At 33.8% G+C, this 6,763-nt stretch overlaps 1 long non-coding RNA gene across 2 annotated transcripts; it reads right to left on the bottom strand.

Moving 5' to 3' along the window:
* On the bottom strand, positions 1-4,873 carry LOC110939144. Of its 2 annotated transcripts, none has more exons than XR_002592007.2 (5): positions 4,732-4,873; positions 3,038-3,121; positions 1,382-2,356; positions 799-853; positions 1-303 (listed from the first exon to the last, which is right to left on the bottom strand). It is a non-coding gene; the product is annotated as an uncharacterized LOC110939144 (long non-coding RNA). The 2 variants fall into 2 exon arrangements; XR_002592006.2 differs by having other exon boundaries at positions 3,038-3,116.
* Between the last annotated feature and the right edge of the window lie 1,890 nt (positions 4,874-6,763).

The following is a 6,763-nucleotide window of genomic DNA, read 5'->3' as shown; positions in this document are numbered from 1 at the left end:
TTTTGAAAGTAAAGATACTATTAACATTGATATGCGAGTCTAACAAAATTTGGGCATAACTCGTCGATACGACGAGCGTATCCCTGTTTCAACCAACAATGTTACAGTTAAGACTACGACCCGTTCAAAAGACTCGACTAAAAACCATAACAACATGTTTAAAAGTTAACTACTAACAAGCTTGTTCCTAACAAAGTATTTTTGACCCATAGCTTTAAGACAAAATAGCGGAAGCGCAAAATGGTCATAATAAGTGTGTGTGCGTCGCTCCAAGTCGCCCAGTCGCCTAGGTTGAGGATTTACCTACATCATCATATAAATGAATTTTGTTAGATACATTAGTTCGTAACTAATAGTCCAACTGAACCGATTTATTCATTCATTTCATACATACACATTACTTCCCGATAAAATGGGTCAAACATACCATCTCGTAATTGAGATAAAGCATAACATTACATAATCCGTCGTAACGGACAGTTGTAAGCATACATAATCCTCCATCCGGAATGTCTATACAAACTGAATACATTCATTCTATCATCATTTCATTCATCTCCATTAATCCGTTCATAACGGATTTCATTTCATACTTCACTTTTTGTAATAACATACTTTATCTCGGTTTGTTCAAAACAAGCCGACTATACTACTATCCACTCATGAACTTTCATTCCCCATAACCCGTTTGCACGAGTTGGGCTGTCTACTTCATTTTTTTTACACTAATCATAGTAAGGCCCAACTTTTAAACGAAACATAAAACAATTAAATAATTTATGTCGGGATACAACATACCTCAACCTTGTGTGTTTTTCCGTTTTCCTAGCACTTGAACTTTCTTCCTTCACGCCTACAATTAACATATTCATTCTACCATTTAGTCCATCCGAACATCATTTCATTAATTACATAATCTATCATAAAGCAACTTTATCATAATTTCTGAATTTCACATGTATATATTCTCTTAAGCATTTCATCAAACACTTGGCGGGTTTCGCATTAGCGGGACACTAAACACGATTATTCTAAGACATAATTTAACTAGTTCTCTTAGGAAATTCATCAACAACCAAACAAGTTCATATGATCTTTTTTATTCTTTTTCAATTAATTTAGTGTGCATGTATCCCAAACAAGATCAACCACCAAGAACACAAGGTTATGCATGATTACCTCAAATCTTAATCATCCTATATTCATATGAACTTCATATCAAATGAGTTTATATTAAAATCTTTCAATTGACCTAAAATCAAACATGATTGCTGTTCTAGAGAGTAATCCTAACTCAAATTTTACACAATCAGTTTCATAAACTCAAGATTGGTTCGAGACCCGCTTCCTACACATCATGATTTCAAGAAATTGAACTTACCACTTCAATATCGACTTTGGATGGGTGTAGATTCGAGTTCATGCAGTTGATTATCTTCAAATCTCCTATCCAATTGATTGAATTTAGTAAACAAGGTTTCACCCTTGTTTCCTCTGCTTGTTCGACCCCAGACACGCACAGATGTGTGTGTTTTGCGTTTCCACCTTCTAATACCCCTATTTTAGTATCATTCACATCTAGCCCTTCTAGTTTTTACATTTCTTTTAATTAGGCCCCTTTTCCATCACTTAACTAATATTTACAACACATTTTCCTTTTTAACTAACTAAGTTAAGTTTTTAATATTTTAACTTATTTTCATGATAAACATTTTTGGGGTGTTACAAGTCTCCCCATAAATTTTCTAAACATTCTTACTATGCGGAATGTAGGCCCATTTTTTTTAGCTTCAATTTCTAGAAACAATTATAGTGTCTTGACTTTCATTTGATAGTTACCATCATTTAAACACTTACATATTTCATGCCAATTTTTATAAAATTTCGGCATGACCCGTTTGTAATACGGATAACCGTTACGATAACAAAACCTGTTTACAATCCATTTTACAACTCTAAACTTGAACATAAACAAAACAAGACACTACGTCTGACTCATGAAGCTTACACGGTTTAAAACTACCGAATGCCTAAAAAGGCAAGTAAAACATGATGACCCGTCTAAGTCGGCGATATAACCTGACGGATGGACGAACCGACATTACTGAACCGATCTCGGATTTGTCGCCAAACCTTGTTCCATTCATCAGTCCGCGAACCTCTAGTTCCCATTATAGCTGAAACCCAACATGCACGTTATGAGTTCTATATATAATATATATTAAATAACTCAAATAGGTGGATTCTGATCTATATTTTTCACAAACTTCCAACGAACTCGACTCCATTAATTTCATAGTCAACTATCGCTTCCAACTTGTGAATCAACCTCCACTAGAATTCACAATTAAGCCACCTGTGATAAAAATTTCATTCACCTATTAGACCATTAATATTTATTTCTAACAGATCCAAAGATTTCATTAATGCTTTACTTAGCCAGAATCCAAATCTTTTTCATTCATGTTGATCAAGTGACCCAAATCTACTTGCTTACCCCAAGTTAAATAATTCGAGACAATAGTTTAACCAGTTACCACTGTAATCTAATCCACTTACTAAATAAACATCATGGTTATGATATTTGTACACAACTTGGAATCATGTGCATATGTACTTATTTAATCCAAAGCATCCCATTTATTAAGATTGTGGTTTGAAAGCCACGTACTAAGTTGACTTTTAATAAGTCAACAACCATTTATTAGATTAACCGTTATCAACACATCTAAAATTCTACCCTTAGTTAGAAAAAACATAATAATCACCAGGCAAGTCATGTACCCATGACTTGAATTCATCTTACCAATTAAATAGTTTCAAATCTATGATATAGATACTTACCATACTCGTGGGTTATGATTCCCTTGTCCATGGTATTCTCCTATGAATACCTCCAATTTAACATTTCATACTTTAATATTCTCATATAAGTTCCACATTAAACCACAAGATGTTCTACGTATACAAGTACAAGAACCTGCAAACAATAAACCTATGTTCCTGCATACAACTACTAAGTGCAAGAAGCACTTACCTTGACCCGTAAGTAGTTGATACGTATTCCATATGTTCGTCTCGTTGCCTCCCGAGTTCGCGCCCAAAATGGCATGTGCCTATCCTTTCATGTCCACGTTTACATGTCATTATTAGCAAACGTTATAACTCATATTATCAATTACTTTATTCATACATCGAGAAATTCTACACATGGTTCTATATACCACATACGCGTGTTATAGTACACATTCCACCACACATTAAATTAAATACATTCATACATGCATAATTACCAATGATTACATAACAATACATACAATTTACAATTCGTAATGCCATAGACCATTACTAGTAGGCAACTACTAACATAATATACCTAGATCCATTATCACATCATTCATAACATACCCAATTCAACTTACCGTCATGTACGTCATATAATAAACTAGCAAATATTCACATGATCTCCTTATTCTCACAACAGTGTTAGGTTGAGGAGAGAACTGAGAGAGAGAGAGAGAGAGAGAAGTTTGTGAAAAAAAACCTGGTTTTTGTCCTTTTCCTCAGGGGCATTTTGGTCATTATACTTTTATTATAACTAATTATTAATTATTAATTAAAACGAAATATATATAACTAAACCCCTCTCTCTCATACACATCCCCTCTCTTTATCTAACTATATCCACTTAGTAACATTACTTTCATTAATCAGTCATTCACTAACATGTATAGCTCAATTCACTGAAAATAGGCTGTTTTGTGACGTCTGTTTACTGTACTTACGAGCTTGCAAAAATTACAATCTTTTTATGTGACATGTCCCTCGGAGGGATTATCATAGTGCTAAATTTTTAGAGTCTAAATCTCTACAAAAAATTTTATAAAAATTCATTTACTAAGCTGCAATCTGATTCGTCACTTCTGACTGCAGCTTACGGAAAAATTCATTTAAAATTCCTTGTTTATCCGATTGACGAAATTCCAATTGGAGATTTTCGGAATCACCTGAAGCTACCTACAGTAAAAATTTGAGATCATAACTCACTCCCTAAATTGAGTTATGACATTCGTAATGGGCTGCAAATTCTGCTAGAAAACGCAGCCTGGACCTTCGATACAGAAAAATTCATAAAACGTTCATTTTTCGTCGAAAAAATGCAATTCCAGTTGGGTTTGAAAGGTTTTTCCTAGAAGTTCATCACAAACTCAATAAACATCAGTTTTTGACAAGATTTGACCCAGTTACAACCGATTACATTCGGTTGTAACTTTCTAGACAGATTTAGTTTTCATCGAATCTTTTCTAAATATCTCTCATTCTAACTTCACCTAGAAATTTCATCATACACCTTGTGTGCGTACTACCATCTAAGCCTAATGTACAAGTATTTTCATTCTTTTTTCTTCCTAGTTCTTTACTTTTAATTATCAACATAACAAAACATCAACTAATTTCATACCATATTCAAGATAACTTGCAAGAATTCATCATATACAACATAACATATCAAGAATTGAACAAAGATTAGACATGGGTGACATACCCATGTCGTCATCTTCATCATCTATGGTGGGTTTCACCTTCAAACACCTAATTGATCAAAATCATACATAACACATGTTCCGTATGGTGATTCTAACACATAATGTTGCTTAATTTCATACAGTTTCGTGGATTGATCAAAAACCCACTTCTTACAAAATCACCAAATCATAAATTACAACTTACTTGATGTGAAGAACACCCGAATGATCATAATCTCAGTTCATGCTTCCGATTTTGAGCCTAATTTCCTTGTCAATTTGGAGGTTCTTCATGGATTAGGGTTTACACCCCTCTCCTTTTTCTCCTGCTGTGTTCGATCCACCAGACACGCACAAACATTGTGTGTGTTTAATTTTCTTTTTTTCTTCTTTTATTTAATTTCAAATTTCCACTTTGGCAACTTTAGTCCCTTAAGTTTATGACACCATCATAATTGCCACTAAATTTCATTCCTTTACTTATCTTGTTAGGCATTTAACTAGATATAATAACCAAGTTATTATATTTCATTTAATTAACATGGCAACATACCTACGTATTAAATATTTGAGTTTTGGGGTGTTACAAGTCTACCCCCCTTAAAGAAGGTTTTGTCCCCGAAACCTACTTCATCTATATCAGTTAATACATTAGTAAGGTCATAATTTTAAGAACATTATTTCTAGAAATCCTTTCTCCATCTCATTTAACAAATCGAACTACCTAGATTTGTACATAACATTCCTTAAACATCAAACATATAGTCCATCTGACCCATTCACAACGGGCCAAAGTTTTGACCATTATCCTAGCCCATCATGCTTGTCTTAATTGACCCATCCATAATGGGTCAATACATACCTTTTTCATCATTATCCTAATTTCATCCCTTGCGACCCATTACAACGAGTCACTACATATACAATTTCTTTATTATGCTTTCTACATCACATCGACCCGACTGTAATCGGTCGACTACACATACCTTACATTTCCATTCTTTATCAATTTCTTCTTAAATTTTCAACTCATCACATTATCGTACTTAAACTAAAGTGTGAAAACTAGTAGCATCCTAAAGAGTCTAATACCATGATTTACATTACAACAATTTGAAGTTCATATCAACTTATTAACACCCTTCACCATTAGTATTAGTCCTAATAGTTTCACTCATACCTGGAGTTTTATTTCTACCTCCTTACTCATTCACACACTGCTTACTACACAAGCCTAAACTCAAACTCATTCTTAATCAACTTCTAAAAGCCAAGCCTTCCTTTTCATAACATATTCTGCGCTAAATTATTTCGTACGGAAGTACTTTTTCAACCATAGCTAAAATTTTGCATTTGTATATTAAACAATTTGCTAACCTTACTACTTTGGCGCAGTACTTCAACATGCAGCAACGAGCCGGTTCTCTTCGTCACCATTCATACCATGTTTCGGATTGACCTCATTCATCCATGTGATGAGCTTTCGCTTATGAGCATTCTTTCACTGACCTTGCCAGGTTTATCATATCCTGATTCCTGCCATTCACATTATAAGATTAAGGGTTTACACATTTTATTCGATTTCATTCAGACATGATGTTTATTACATCACCTTAATTACCTATAAATCCTTCCTTGATTCCTTTTTATAACATTAGTATGTTTGACCCGTTCGTAACGGGTCAATACATGACCATTTCCTAACATATCACTTTCGTTGTTTGACCCGTTCATGACGGGTCAATACATAACCATTCTTTTGGAAATCTTTAACTCATTTGTCAACTTTTGCAGTTTGACTTTTCAAAGCCAAACCGGTACTTCTTACTTATCATAGACGTATCAAAGTACACGTTCAAAATTCCTTTCCATTCTTGCATACTTGCAAAGACTTTATTTCATCATTTTAATATTAATTGCAAGATTTTACCCGTTCCCATCCCTACTTAAATCATTTGTCTAGGTCGTAACTGTCATTCATTCTGACTCCCAAGAGTCAATTTATGATATGTCTAACACGTAACTTATTTCAAAGCTTATATCTTTCAACTAGGGTTTCTTGCTACTACAATAGTTTTCATCAATCTTACCTACTTAGTGAATCAAATACTTCATGTTATTTTACAATTACTTGCTTAATAATCATCAACTTACCTTGTTTGACTTTTCGGAAGTCCATTGTAAATACATTCTGACCTATGTTTACCAATTACCCAGTTCTGACACATCCCTCTCTA

The sequence above is a fragment of the Helianthus annuus genome, chromosome 5, assembly GCF_002127325.2.
Source record: "Helianthus annuus cultivar XRQ/B chromosome 5, HanXRQr2.0-SUNRISE, whole genome shotgun sequence".
Taxonomy (NCBI): Eukaryota; Viridiplantae; Streptophyta; class Magnoliopsida; order Asterales; family Asteraceae; genus Helianthus; species Helianthus annuus.
This window is presented reverse-complemented; position numbering and strand designations above follow the sequence as displayed.